The sequence below is a fragment of the Macaca nemestrina genome, chromosome X (assembly GCF_043159975.1).
Source record: "Macaca nemestrina isolate mMacNem1 chromosome X, mMacNem.hap1, whole genome shotgun sequence".
NCBI lineage: Eukaryota > Metazoa > Chordata > Mammalia > Primates > Cercopithecidae > Macaca > Macaca nemestrina.
This window is the reverse complement of record NC_092145.1, coordinates 79,970,357-79,986,121: the sequence shown is the minus strand read 5'-3', so window position 1 is coordinate 79,986,121 and position 15,765 is coordinate 79,970,357. Positions and strand designations below refer to the sequence as shown.

Here is a 15,765-nt window from a genome sequence, read left to right as displayed (position 1 = left end):
AACACCTCCATTCAAAATTTTCCTGACACTGTGATTTCAGAGATTTCTGAATCCTAAACAGCTCCTGCTTGATGAGCTTGGATTTCATTCCATGAAAGAGGGATTTCTAAATTTTATTTAATTCAAAATTTAAATGAGACACACTCATAAAGCAACATGTGAACAAATCCAAATCACTACCTCTTCAATAATAATAATATGCTGCTGTCTCCTTTCCCCCTACCCTTCCATATATATGCCAGAGACAATCAAGGAAAATATTTTCCCCATGATATTCCTGCAACACACTTATTTCAAAGATTCCATCCTTTCTGCATTAACTTAGCATTTCCCATGGACCGGAATCGGGGGTCAAGACATTTCAGCACTGGCAAGGCACTCCTTCCCTTAAAAGGGAATTTAAAGAGTAAGCTATGGCTATAATACCTGCAGAGGTCCCCTGGACTAGAGGTAATTACATTTGCAAAGAAAATGGAAATCAAGAATTCAGGCAATGCTCTCAAATGCCTTGTAAAATAATTTTACTCACACACACCCAATGAGCCCGGTCTTATTTTAAGCACTCCTTCACTAAGTGGCATAAAAAAAAGAAATGGAACAAATCTAAAAACCACAAATTCTGCCCCAGGTAGATGTAATCTGCCACTATTGTTTACTAAGTGCAAACAAACATTTTAAAGTTTAGGCATGCCAAAAATATCAGGAAACCATAGTCCAAATGATCAAATACAGCTCTATCTCCATTTTGGGTGTGAAAATATTAGTGAAGAATAACATATTAACAAAACAGGTCTCTAGATTCTACTTTACAGTAAGTAACACTGTGGTACATTTCTAGTTTAAGTAGTAAGAGGAAAAAGAGAATCCTTATACATCCCTGGGATCTTTCAACATCACTGTAAAAGAGAAGGTCATAAATCTATTTCTTATCTCACATAAGTCAGAAATTTTGACTTCAGCATATGATTAGCATCAGCTGTTTTTCTACCAAGATTACCAGTGAAACATACAGTAATTTAGACAATGAAATATAATTGTTTTGAAGCCACTTAGGTCTCTCTCTGGCTATAAGCAATACTCATCACCCTGTATTTACACAGCCCATACACCTGTATTTCATTTAATCTTCACAATAATCCCATGAAGTAAGAATCACCACCTCTACAGGTGAGAAACAGAAGCACAGAGAAAGAAAGTGATTTACCAAAAACCATGTGGCTAGTAAATGGAAAGGGCCAGTAATTAAATCCAGGTCTCTGCATTCCAAATCCAGTCAACTTTTCACTAAGATAACCGCCCTCCAACATAACCCAAGACTCTATACTTTAAAACACATTCCTTCCTTCAATCCCAATAGGGATGACTAAACTATTCTATGAGCTTTTTATAGCATGTTCACTCCCTGTATGAAAAATTCCAAAATGACAAAACACCTTTTATAAGTAGCACAAACCTAGATGGACTTATTTTTAAATAAGTCAACTTTTAGTAATTTTTAAAAATACAGTTGCTCCTTAGATAAACAGCATATTTTATTAAGCTTATTTCTTTTACAGTACTGTGTGCCAATATATCCAAATCCATTCCTGGAAACAAGAAACCAAATTAGAAATTCTGCCCAATCATTTCAAAGAGCTACTCATCTGGTCAATGAATGGGATTGTATCAGGTAAATTTAATTCTGGGGAGGAAAGGCCAGCAAGAACACCAAGCCTGAGATTTATTTAAAACAGATTTTATTCACCTTGAGAATTTTAAAGTATTGTTAATAATCCCAACTTCTTCTAGTCATTATTATTATATATTAATATAAATTGTGCAAATGACTTTCTGATTACTGGTAAATGTAATATCTCATTTAATTCTTCTAATCCATGCACACCAAACTTTTAAAAATTTAATTGTTATAATGTTAAGGCAAAAAGTCATTTAAAACATATTGTTCAGTACTAACAGGTCAGGAGACCTGGTGCTAAGCATAAACACAAGCATGTTATATTTGATGGACACACTATAGTACCCAATTAAGGAGACTTAAGGCATCCAAAAATACCATTAATAAAACAGACCTTACAAAACTAAATTCTGAAACACCAAGTGAAATGCTTGTGTAAAAACCAATTTTAAAAAGTAAGTCATCTTGGCTGGGCATGGTGCCGGCCGAGTGTGGTGGCCCACACCTGTAATCCCAGCACTTTGGGAGGTCGAGGTTGGCGGATCGCTTGAGCCCAGGAGTTCAAGACCAGCCTGGGCAACATGGTGAAACCCTGTCTCTACCAAAGATACAAAAACTTAGTTAGGCAGGGTAACGCCCATCTGTGGTCCCAGCTACTTGGGACCTGATGTGGCTGAGGTGGGAGGATTGCTTGAGCTTGGGGGCAGAGGTTGCAGTGAGCTCAGATTACGCCACAGCACTCCAGTCTGGGTGACAGAGTGAGACTCCATATCAAAATTTAAAAAGTCACCTGGAAGAAATTACCTCTTTTTTTTTTTTTAAAAAGGGGTGGGTGGGAGGGAGGAATTAAGGTAACCTAACATCAAGTAACTACTAAATCGTGTTGAATATGTTCACCTTGTGCATGTGTTCATTCAAGCTCCAAATTCTATAATAAAGTTCTAAAGCAGGACATGCCAATGTTTTAAAAATTACAGGTATGAACACAAAAATGTGTCACACTGACAAGAGAAGGGCAATCCATTTTGTTTGCAACAGAGCTTCATTAAGAACCTCATAAAGGAGGCCAAGCACAGAGGCTCACGCCTGTAATCCCAGCACTTTGGGAGGCTGAGGCAGGCGGATCACCTGAGGTCAGGAGTTCAAGACCAGCCTGACCAACATGGTGAAACCCTGTCTCTACAAAAATACAAAAACTTGCCAGGCATGATGGTGGCTGCCTGTAATCCCAGCTACTCGGGAGGCTGAGGCGGGAGAATCGCTTGAACCTGGGAGGTGGAGGTTGCAGTGAGCAGAGATCGTGCCATTGCACTCCAGCCTGGGTGACAGAGCAAGACTCCGTCTCAAAAACAAACAACAACAACAAAAAAACCACGCACCACAAACACACACACACACACAAAACCCAAAAAAGAACCTCATAAAGGAGATAAGAACTAATAACATGTGATCTGTGTCAATGAAGAAAATGTTAAATACCATCACCAAAATGAAAAATACTTTATTCAGTTTTTTAAAAGTTAAATCACAAAGAACTGCTGAATTTCAGGCCAGAAAACAAAAGTACCATCATGTACGTAGGCACCAAAAGTGTTGGGGATTCTTCATATATAGAATGTTTAATTCAAATGCTACGGTATTTGTAACAGACAAATATTTGATAACAACCAGGTATCTTTTTTTATTCTACACATGGGTAGCGGGGTGAAATTCAGCTCTGTGAAAGGAAAAAAGACACACTGAAATCTAGTCTTGGCTATAACTTGGTTATGTGGATTTGGCCAATTCATTTAACCTCTTGTGCCACAGAATCCCCACCAATATTAGAGTATTGGATTAAACCATCTGCAAGGTACTTTCCAGTTCTATGTATCTGTGACTGTAAATAAGATATAACCTAGGCCACATTTCGATATTAAGAAAAATTAGGTTTAGGAAACAGCACAAATAACTAGGACATAAGCTTATAAGCTCTGCTTTTCTCACTACCATTTCACTCAATGTACTTCTACCTCCACTTATGTGGTTATCTTAACTTGTTGAAAAGAAATATAAAGCATTCTTAAAAAAAAAAAAGAACAGGAAGGGTTAATGTCTCACTGACTTTCCTTATTGCATGATACCTCTCACCAACTAAACAATTTGTTGATAATTTCCAAGAGTGGTCTATCAGAAAATGCTACCAAGGCATCCACCACTGCTCATGCTACTATAGCAATAAGAGATTCTGAATGGCAGTTAGCTTAGCCTCCATTTACATTCTTCTATCTTTACCACTTGAAAAGGACAGAGAAAAACTAAAAGGACTCAGGAATGTTCCTCATGTACCTACCGACTTGCAGCTCAAACAACTTTTACGAAAACCCTCTAAAACAGTTAAACTGAAAGAGTGTTAAGAACTTCAGTAAATCAAAAGACTGAAGACCATGCCAAATTCTGTCGATCTACAGGATCAAGTTAGTTAAAAAAGGAAACCATTATGACATTTCATCTCAGTCAAATACTTTAATCTAGACAGTGAATTTAATCTTCAATTACCCATTTTATGTTCTTTTATTATCGAGCTATGCCACTAAATTAAAATTTGGTCTTATCCATAAACTCATTTTGACTTGCTTCTCTCATTATTCCTAAGAAGTCAAAAAGAAAATGACTCAAAAACCCAGAGTGCATGTGTTTAAGTTATTAATGTAAAAATCACTGATAATTGACAACGCTGGTGTTCATCAGTAACTAAGGCACTATTTTAAGGACCTAAGATTTTTCCATCAAAAATCAAGTTTTTAAAGAGTGAAGCCAATTTTTAAAATTAAAATCACTTAACTAAAAAATACTATCTATACCAATCAGTTATATTATTTGAGGAAATAATTTTGTATTTAAGACCAACCATGATGACAATTGTCCTTCCTGAACTAGTATACCTATGTCCAGAAGAGTAATGGTTTACACTTGTACTGAAGCAATTAGTAATATGGCTCTCCCTTTCACTCTCAAAAGTGTCCCAGTTTAGATAATTCATATGGTCTTAGTTATAATCAGCACTAAAGGGAACTTTTATTCGTCAATAAAACATGAAAATTGTAGTTAACACCTTTCTTCCTACAGTCAAGGGATATCAGAAGGGACCTTTTGTCATTCCAGAAAAAAATTTAAAACATCAAACACAAATACCTCCTTTCTCCCAGGAAGTAACATGTTCACCATCATGGAAACACCATTAGCCTGTCAAATGTTTTAATAGCAACCCAACCTGTAGTTGCAAAATTACTGCAAGAAATTCACGAATCTATATAATGCACCAAGTGCTCTCCGCCTACAGATTATTTGTCTCACAAATATGTAGGTGCTATTATGACTAATGAGATTAAACTCTTGGATTGGGGGCTGGGCGCAGTGGCTCACACCTGTAATCCCTGCACTTGGGGAGGCTGAGGCAGGTGGATCACCTGAGGTCAGGAGTTCAAGACCAGCTTGGCCAACACAGTGAAACTTCTTCTCCAGCAAAAATACGAAAGTTAGCCAGGCGTGGTGGCACATGCCTGTAATCCCAGCTACTTGGGAGGCTGAGGCAGGAGAATCGCTTGAACCCGGGAGGCGGAGGTTGCAGTGAGCCAAGATCACGCGACTGCACTCCAGCCTGGGCGACAGAGCAAAACTTGTCCTGCCCTTCCCCCAAACCAAAAAAACCAAAAAACAAAAAAACCCACCTTGGGTTGGAGCATTAAAATATAAGAAAATCTAGAGCAAAAATACCAACTATATATTTCAGGAGAAAAACCACAAGTTCATAAATATATTCCCCCAAGTGAGGTGTATTTTAAAAATACCTCAATTGATGAAAAGAGAAATGAATTGCTGGATTATCTGGGAAACTTTCATGTTTGAGGTTGAGAAAAAAAAATGAAAGAAAAATAGACACAGAAGTGTTATTGCTTTCTTATATTGGACATCAGAATTTCAATTTATTATGTAAACTAGATACTTTCTGAAATCAATGGGCCATAGGTTTTGGAAATCTTTGTGTTAAAGAAAAACTTGTCCAGTTCTATGCAGTGGCACAAAATTCTAGGACCTCATTGGTTTGGGTTTGACAGAAGACTTTTTATTTTCTGATTGGTCATCCACTCTATTTTAAATGAAGAGAACAGGAGGAGGCTGGCTGGTGATTTGCTCTATTTCTGATCCACCATGGCCATGGAAAAATTAATGTACACATAATGTAATTCCATAAAGGCAGATGCCTCATTTGACCTACTATATTATTTAAGGTTCACTACATGTTCACTAACCTCAAAGATATCCAACCAGCCTAATATTTCCGGATCATTTCATTATTAAGCTATTTCTTAAAATAATTTCTGATTTTAAATTAAGTTTATCAAATTATATACAAAGAGCTATCTATTTAACATCTATCAATGAGCCCATCCAATTACAAGGCCTGCAAAATAGAACAATAAATATTTGTAAACATGCATAATAGCTGAAACAGGAATGTAACAGACAAAAAGGGGGGATTGCTGGATAATCTTTAAGTGTTAATAAAAGTTTCTGATGCAACATAACCTACAGACTTTTTTACTACAACCTTTCATTTTCATTGAATTTCCTATCTAATTAGACAGCAATCAAACCTAGAAGCATAATGTCACACAGGCCTGGGATAAAATGAGGGCTCTACCACTTAAAGCTATTTAACTGAGGACAAATTATACTTAACCTCTTTGTGTTTTTGGTTTCCTCTATAAAACAGTTAACATTCTCATAAGGCTTTGTTGTGAGGATTATAAAATAATGAATGTAAAGCACATGGCCTAGCATCACAGGCCTTCAGCAGAAGTTGGTTATGAATTTAGGCTAAGTATCCATCCCAGTTTGTCTGGGACAATCAAGGTTTGCACCTGTTGTCCAGGAATTATTAATGTTCCTTTTGTTCTTAAAAGTGTCTTGGTTAGGGCAATAAATTATGTGGTTACCCTAATGACAATGATAATAATAATGAAAGGAGTTAATACCAATTAAGAGTATCATGTATCAATTATGAATTTTTGAATCTTAAAGGAAAAAAATCAACCACCAAAGTAATGTAAGATCATACTCTTGTAAGCTATCCTACTGATATTTCATTTAGTTATCCAATGAACATTTAAATGTTATTTTACTTATACTCATGCCATTCCAACAATGATATAAGACAACAAATTTTTTTGTTGTTCTATACAGGTATTGGTAAACCTCAGACATTAAAGAGTCAAATGCACAGATAAAGCACTGGTGAGTTCCAGGTATCCAGAAACATTACCCTTTTAATTCCCAGTGAAAAGTACCCATTCTTATCATGAAGAATACCCAACACCATCTAACATCTACCAATGAGCCCATCGAATTACAGGGCCTGCAAAATAGAACAATAAATATTTGTAAACATGCATTCTACACATAAATCATCAGGAGACGCAACAAAAAATAAATTACCTGACTGTTATGACATAGTATTGAAATATAATAAACTGGATTTTAGTTTTCTTCACACTCTGCTCTAGAAAAAAAAAGAATCCATTATTCTTCCTCTTTTAAAAGATACGTATTTTCTTTGAATCAGACACAACCTAAAAAAAACAAAAAACAAAAAACAATACAGACACACCACAACCCAACCTCACTCAATGCTAGTATTACGGCATTTGGTGAGAGCAAGAAGGTCAGAGGGGACCAGGAGTTAGATAAAACATGTCTTTTAAGACTGAGAGACAATTTACGTTTCATTATAAGCTTAAAATAGGCCTTTCTTATCATATCAGTAATTATTTTCAGATTCTGATAGTCACTTTCAAGAACTTATCGGGCACATTACACTAGCCTAAGGTAGGGACTAAAGTATTAAAATTCATCAGAACATCATGGGCTAAAAAATCTTTGTAACATTTTTCAGTAAGTGGAGAGTGTCCTAAAATCAAGTTTTAAAAAGTGGATTGGTATTTCTACCTACCTAAGCTATATTTTTACAGTTTAGAAAAGTCACGGGGAGGGGGAGGGGCTATAATTGTGCCAGTCTTCCAGGGAAGACACAATGTACCTAATGGGGTGATAAGTAGTTACTTTGTCTATAATCACGAAGAGTGAAAGAAATGATTAGTAGCAGTAGGTTTATTATTTCTTCCCCCTTTCAATCAGTCCAAAGCACTGCGGTTAATTCTGATTCAGGAAATGCGGGCTCCTTATTTCTGGCAAAAAATCATTGTGGGGTCTTGCAAATGGTAGATGACAATCTGATATAACTGCTTCCTCTTGCCCCAAAATGAAAAAAAAATGACCTCAATAACAGGACTGCTAGGCCTCACATTCCCAGACTAACCTGTGGAATAAGTATGGTGAAACTGTCTAGGGAAGGAACGTGGCTGTCTCCTCCATCTTGAAATTAATCAGCATAAGGGAAAAAGGGACCGAGTATTCAGGAAGCAGAAGCCCAACCGGTTAATACTAGTTACTAAGCTATGGCGTGCGTGGCAGGTACCGCCTGCAGAAGCAGAGACCCCTTAGACTTTTTTTTTTTTTTTAAACGGGGGAGGGATTGGGTTGTTGGTGGATTAAACAGAAATTAACTTGAAAATAATTTGGCCTAATTCCATCCCTTACCCAGGAGAAAACAACAAACACCTAACGGCTTTTCCCTCTCTTTTGCAGGGGATCCTTCCAGTGATAACTGGCAAAGGATATGCCAGGGTTATTCGAGCAAGACCACATTTGCCTCAGATCCTCAGGGAAGATGTCATCGCGGCCCCAGGGGGCGCCTAATTGGTAATACCCTGCAGAAGGGCACAAAACGAGGTTTTGCAAATCTGGGGAAATCTAAAGGCCCAGGAGTTCCCAGCATCTCACTTGGGGCAGCCTGATTTTTTACTTCCCTTTTCCCAAACCCAAGCCCGCCATGAAAAACGCGGGGAGGTCAGGGAAGCCTCCAGAGAACAGAGAAGAAAAAGCCTGAGACGCTCTAAGATTCTGATGCCTGAGGCCAAAACTCGAAAACCGCCTCCCCTGATTTCCTAAGGCTCGGGAGGGCCTGGGCTGCAGCTCGCGCGGCCACGGAGAGGAAGTACTACCCACCTTCTTCCCCTTCAAAGAGCCTGTCGACTATACCACTCAACTAAAATGGCAGCGGCGACTACGCCACGGAGCCCCCCGCAGCAACGGGCCTGGGGTCCGGAGGCGGCGCTGAGCCTCTGCCACGACGCGTCACTCGGGCCATTTTGAGAGAACGCGGCAGCCGCGGCTCCGCTGTCTTCCTCTCGCTCTACATCCATTTCTCACAGGATTCCCAAGTCTTCACTTACTAGGTTTTAGGGTCAGGATCCGACTCGGTTGGTTCGGCCGCCGCCGCCGAGGCTGCTGCGCACCTCCCTGGCCGCCGCTCTCAAGCCCGCTCCAATGAGTAGCTGGTTGAGACCCGCCTCTAGCCCAGCGCCTGCTCGGAGACGTTGCTCAGGCAGCCATTATCTTCCCCATTGTTACCAAGCAGCGACAGGAAACGACTGCCCACAACAGGAAGTGATGATGCCGCCTCCCGGCACCGCAGCCCCACTCCCAGCCTATTAGCCAATCCCAGTCGATTCCTCGAAAAGGCTCCGCGGGAGGAGGAGGGGGACGGCAGACGACGCGGCGGTTTGGAAAAGGAAAGCTGTTATGACGCCCACCATGTGACAGGCCCCACCCTCCTCCGCCATTTTGAATTGTGGCGAGAAATTTGCGTTGTGAGAATTGTGGGAACCTTCGCTTTCCCATTTTGAAAACTGAAGGACGTCACTGTCTGACTGCTTGAAGACATTTTCAGAGAGTGAGAAATGTGATATTAGTCTAACCTGACATCACATCAGTTCACACAATCCGTCCAGACCAGTTCATACAGTAGCCTACGTTTTATTCAACATGTATTTACTGAATGCCAACTGTATGTCAAACGCCATTGTAGCTGCTTAGGAAATTAAAATAGACCAAAATTTAGAAAGAAAACAGGCCGGGCGCGGTGGCTCACGCCTGTAATCCTAGCAGTTTGGGAGGCTGAAGCGGGCGGATCACCTGAGGTCAGGAGTGCGAGGCCAGCCTGGCCAACATGAAACCCACTCTCTACTGAAAATACTGAAAGTAGCCGTGGTGGCCGGCGCCTGTAATCCCTGCTACTCGGGAGGCTGAGGCAGGAGAATAGCTGACCCCCGGAGGCGGAGGTTGCAGTGAGGCAAGATCACACCACTGCACTCCAGTCTGGGTGACAGAGCAAGGCTCTGTCTCAAAAAAAAAAAAAAAAAAAAAAAGGAAATATCAAAATCCCAGTTCTTGAGTCTTTATAATTTACTGAGGGCCGGGGACAATAATTTAGAAACAAACAAATATATATACATATATATACACACACAAAAATAAATAAATAAATAAATATATATATATATATATATAATGTTAGTGGTAAATACCAAGGAGAAAAATCAAGGAGAAGGGGGACGGAAGAGTTCCTTCAAGGGGCAAACGGATTCGCGATGTTTAAAAGACTGATAACTTTGAGGCGGTAACTCTAAAAGTATTCGAAAAAGGGCGGTGATTGTAAAAGGGTGGGAAAATCTGATAACGTTGGAATTTGTAAAAGGGCAGTTAAAGAAGGCCTTTCTTCGGTAGTAATGCCTGAAAGAATTGAGGGAACGCGCCACACAGCATGCCACTCCCATTGTCACAGTTAAAGGAAAACCTTACCCAAGTTTTTAGGTTCTTTTCCTTTTCCCAATTTTTCTGTTTTCCAATAGCATGCCAGCTATGCTGGCTTTCTTACTGTTTTTCCAGCAAAGCTAACTTCTTCCTACCTGAACTACTTTACCTTTGCTGGAATATTTTATTTTCATATCTTTGCTTTCATCATCCAAGCCTCACAATTATTACCTTCCTAGAGAAGCCTTCCCTGACCACCCTACATAAAATAACTTCTTCCTGAAGGCGGAAAAGGGTCTGAGGAAAAAAAAAGAAAAAAGGAATAACGATTTGTCCCATCTCCTTACCTGCTTACTTTTCTTATAAAACACTTAATCTGAAAGTATGTTATTTATTTGTTTACTTCACCCTTTCTGAGAAGTAAACCTCTCTGTTTTGTTCACTGTTGTGTCCCCAGCGACCACACAGTAAGCCCTCAAAATACTTTGGGAGAATTACCCCCTCAGCTTGATGGATGTTATATCAGCCTGGAATATAAATATTTCACTCCAAGCAGTTAAAACAATATCCCTCATACTTACCTGCCCAACTCCCTAGAAGACTCATTGATATTGTCATTTTTGGCAGAGGGATACATGATTTAGGTGCTGTGTATCTACTCAGATTATTGTCTTATTTTACATAATCATGTACTAGAACGTTTACCTAGAACGTGTAAAATGAATTCTTCAGTAGCCTGCAATTGCCATTAAGCCTGATATTCTGATTATGGCAATAACATTAGCCACTCCTTAACGTATTCTTGAGGCTTATGTGGCTTAATGTAAAATATAACATCACAAAAGAAGTGGAATAAAATATAGGTTACTATTTATGTTTCCTTCCTCCCTCCCTCCCTCCCTTCCTTCCTTTCTTTTCTTTTCTTTTCTCTCTTTTTTTTTTTTTTTTTGGAGTCTTGCTTTGTTGCCCAGGCTGGAGTGCAGTGGCATGATTTTAGCTCACTGCAACCTCCCTCTCCTGGGTTCAAGCGATTCTCCTGCCTCAGCCTCCCCAATAACTGGGATTACAGGTGTACGCCACCATGGCCAGCTAACTTTTGTATTTTTAGTAGAGACGGAGTTTCACCATGTTGGCCAGCCTGGTCTCAAACTCCTGACTTCATGATCCGCCTGCCTGGGCCTCCCAAAGTGCTGGGATTACAGGCGTGAGACACTACTCCGGCCTAGGTTCATATTTCTATAGCCTTGGGGATGCAGAAGCACTTTCGAAATACAACACAAAATCCATAATGGGAAAGACTATTAAGTACAACTTCATAAATAAAAGTAAACCTTCTAAATGTCAAAATACAAGGTTAGTAAAGTTAAAAGACAAATGATAAACTGAAAAAAATCATTTCAAAATGACATATTACAGCCGGGGGTAATATCTTTACTTAATAAAAAGATAAATGAAACACTAGCAAAAATGTTACATATGAAATAAACACATATGGCTAATATTAGCCTATAAAGAGTTGTTAAACATTGATTTTTAAAAAGATAAATACCGGCCGGGTGCGGTGGCTAACGCCTGTAATCCCAGCACTTTGGGAGGCCGAGGCGGGCGGATCACAAGGTCAGGAGATCAAGACCAGCCTGGCCAATATGGTGAAACCCCGTGTCTACTTTAAAAAGTACAAAAATTAGCTGGGTATGGTGGTGCACGCATAAAGTCCCAGCTACTTGAGAGGCTGAGGCAGAAGAATTGATTGAACCCGGGAGGCGGAGGTTGGAGTGAGCCAAGGTTGTGCCAGTGCACTCCAGCCTGGGCAACAGCAAGACTGCATCTCAAAAAAAAAAAAAAAAAAAACAAAAAGATAACTACTTCCATTTCAAAATGTGCAAAGAACATGAATGGGTAATTCATAAAAGGATAAAACACGTGACTGATAAGCATATGACAATATATTCTTTTTTTCTTGTTAGTAAATAACCTTATACTTGATGAAAATATATTCAGCCTTACTAGTAATTAATCAAAAATAAAAATAAAAACAAGTACAACTGTTATGTATCCACAATAATTAAAAAACAACTGCTGGACTCGGTGGCTCATGCCTGAAATCCCAGCACTTTGGGAGGCTGAGGTGGGTGGATTGCCTGAGGTCAGGAGTTTGAGACCAGCCTGGCCAACATGGTGAAACCCCGTCTCTACTAAAACTTCAGAAAAAAAATTAGCTGGGCATGGTGGCAGGCACCTATAATCCCAGCTACTTGGGAGGCTGAGACAGGAAAATCCCTTGAACCCGGGAGGGGGAGGTTGCAGTGAGCCAAGATTGCGCCATTGCACTCCAGCCTGGGCAACAAGAGTGAAAATCTGTCTCAGAAAAACCAAAACAAAACAAAAAAATTTAATGAACTAAAAAATTTTTTTTAAATTCCTTTTTTTGGCCTATCAGAATGTCAAGGATAAAAAAATTGATAATATTAATTGTTGATGAAGATCCTATGAAATGGGCGCATTTGTATCGCCAGTGGGACAAATTGATATCAGTTGCCTTTTTTTTTTTTTTTTTTTTGACAGAGTCTCACTCTGTCTCTGTTGCCAGGCTGGAATGCAGTGGTGCAATGTTGGCTCACTGCAACCTCCGCACCTAGGTGCAAGCGATTCTCTGGCCTCAGCCCCCCGAGTAGCTGGTATTACAGGTGTGCGCCACCACACCCAGCTAATTTTTGTATTTTTAGTAGAGACGGGGTTTCACCGTGTTGGATAGGATAGTCTTGATCTCTTGATACTGTGATCTGTCCGCCTCAGCCTCCCAAAGTGCTGGGATTATAGGCATAAGCCACCGCTTCCAACCAGTATCAGTTTTCTTAAGGCAATTTGGTAATGTGTTTCAAAGGACTCATATTCATAGTATTTGAGCAACACGTCCAGGTACAGAAATTTATTTTAAGGAAAGAAGTGGACAAATTTGCAAATATGTATGTAACAAATGTGCAAAGATGCTAATTACAGTGTGGTTTATAACATCGAAATATTGACAAATCAGAAAAAATAACAATTCAACAATAATTAGTTACAGTATAACCACATAATAGACTACTATGTAGGCATTAAAAATGAGTACTTGAGCTGTAAATAGGTTCAGGTTACTTTTTTTGTGTGTGTGTGAGATGGAGTCTCACTCTGTCAGCCAGGCTGGAGTGCAGTGGCGCAATCTCAGCTAAGTGCAACCTCCACCTCCTGGTTTCAAGCGATTCTCCTGCCTCAGTCTCCTGAGTAGCTGGGACTACAGGCTCGTGCCACCACGCCCAGCTAATTTTTGTATTTTGAGTAGAGACGAGGTTTCACTATGTTGGCCTGGCTGGTCTCCAGCTTTTGACCTCAAGTGATCCACCCGCCTCTGCCTTCCAAAGTGCGGGAATTCCAGGCATGAGCCACTGCTCAGGGCCCATTTTTATGTTCTCTACCTCTTTCAGTATTGTCTTCAACATTTTACAATGTGCATTATTACTTGGTATTGGAAAGCGGTAGAGCCATTTTTATTTTGAAAGAAAAATCTGCCTGGATTTGAAAAATACATATCTCCCTTACCACTTACTCTTTCCATGCTTCAAATGTACTTTCTTTCTTTTCCTTTTCCACATATTCATTCGTGCTCTTTTATAAATGTGGAGCTACTTTACTTACGATATCAAGGAAAGTACTTCTGAAAACAATTTATCCCATGGTGGCATTCATTGCCACTCTAGAACCTACCAAAGCGACTACTAAATACTTATTTGGTTTCTTTTTAGCCTAATTGCATTTCCCTCCCATGTTGTTTTGTTTGTTTGTTTTGAGACGGAGTCTCGGAGTCTCGCTCTGTCGCCCAGGCTGAGGTGCAATGGTGCGATCTAAGCTAACTGCAATTCTGCTTCCCAGGTTCAAGAGATTCTCCTGCCTCAGCCTCCTGAGTAGCTGGGATTATAGGCACCCACCACTCCTGGATAATTTTCGCGTTTTTAGTAGACACGGAGTTTCGCCATGTTGGCCAGGCTGGTTTCAAACTCCTGACCTCAGGTGATCCGCCCACTTTGGCCTCCCAAAGTGTTGGGATTACAGGCCTGAGCCACAGCACCCAGCCCCATGCTCTTTTTATGTATGTGTGACCTTCAAATGATTTTTACCCGTTCTTGGTCAAGTGGCCCTTAACAGGAAAAAAAGAAAAGATCTTCCCAATCTTCCTTCTGTTCATTTTAACAAAATGTATTGATAATCTGCTACCTTCTGTTCGCTGGGGACATACCACCATCAGTAGAACATACACTAGAAGACCCTTCCCTATGGCAAGAAAGACATTGAAGAGATACTTTTAAATGTAATGAACATTACAAAGGAGACATAAGGGGACAATGGCAAGTATATGAAAGGAACATTTAAACAAAAGAAACTGCCATTTTTAGCTGAGACCTGAAGACGGAATGATGGTTCCGGATGAGAGGAAGATGAGAGAGGAACCCTGGGAGAGGGAATAACTCGTACAAATTCCATGGGATGAGAGAAAGGAACCTGGGGAACTGAAAGAATAGCTTGTTTTCTCTAGCAAATACTCTATTTTATTTTCTTTATAGTAGTCGTCAGAAAGGAATTTGTCTTGTTATTTGTTGATTTTGTTTGTTGATTTTATTTATATGTTTATAGTCTGTCAGTGTTTCCGCTGGCCTGCCCCCACTTCTGGCCAGTGTAAGCTCCGTGAGAACTGAGACTTTGCCCCACCCCCCCTCAGCGGTATATTCCCAGCCTAAAATACCTAAAAGGCACTCAATCAATATTTCTTCAATGAATCAACAAATTAGCTTGTAGTTCATATTAGAAATTTTGGATCTTATCCTAAGAGCAATGAGAAGTTGTTGAAGAGTTTTTTAAAAGGAACCCCATATGATCTGATTCAATTGTTTTTCAAAATAAAAAAGATCTTCTTAGCTGCTATGTGTTTGAAGCAGTGTTTTTCTTTTTCTTTATAGTGGATACGGTCACTGTTTTAAGATTACAATACTTCTTTAAGAAACTCGAGGGTTTTTTGTTGTTGTTTTGTCTTGTTTTTTTGTTTTTTTGTTTTTTGTTTTTTTTTTTTTTTTTTTTTTTTTGAGGGAGTTTTGCTCTATCATCCAGGCTGGAGTGCATTGGCACGATCTCAGTTCACCACAACCTCCGCCTCCTGGGTTCAAGCCATTCTCCTGCCTTAGCCTCCCGAGTAGCTGGGATTACAGGTACATGCCACCATGCCCGGCTAATTTTTGTATTTTGAGTAGAGACGGGATTTTGCCATGTTGGCCAGGCTGGTCTTAAACTCCTGACCTCATGATCCACCTGCCTCGGCCTCCCAAGGTTCTGGGATTACAAGCATGAGCCACCGCGCCCAGCCAACT

At 39.9% G+C, this 15,765-nt stretch overlaps 1 protein-coding gene across 2 annotated transcripts in view; it reads right to left on the bottom strand.

The window, feature by feature from the left end:
- The window catches only part of LOC105496939 (ring finger protein, LIM domain interacting), a 28,500-nt gene extending 19,300 nt beyond the window's left edge, over positions 1-9,200 (bottom strand). Inside the window, exons 1-2 of one of the 2 annotated variants that reach the window (XM_011767580.3) lie at positions 9,010-9,200; positions 7,154-7,217 (exon numbers count right to left, since the gene is read on the bottom strand). The gene's annotated coding sequence lies outside the window, so the exon portion shown is untranslated. The remainder of the gene's footprint in view (positions 1-7,153; positions 7,218-9,009) is intronic. The other variant, XM_011767579.3, reaches the window with a different exon arrangement.
- Between the last annotated feature and the right edge of the window lie 6,565 nt (positions 9,201-15,765).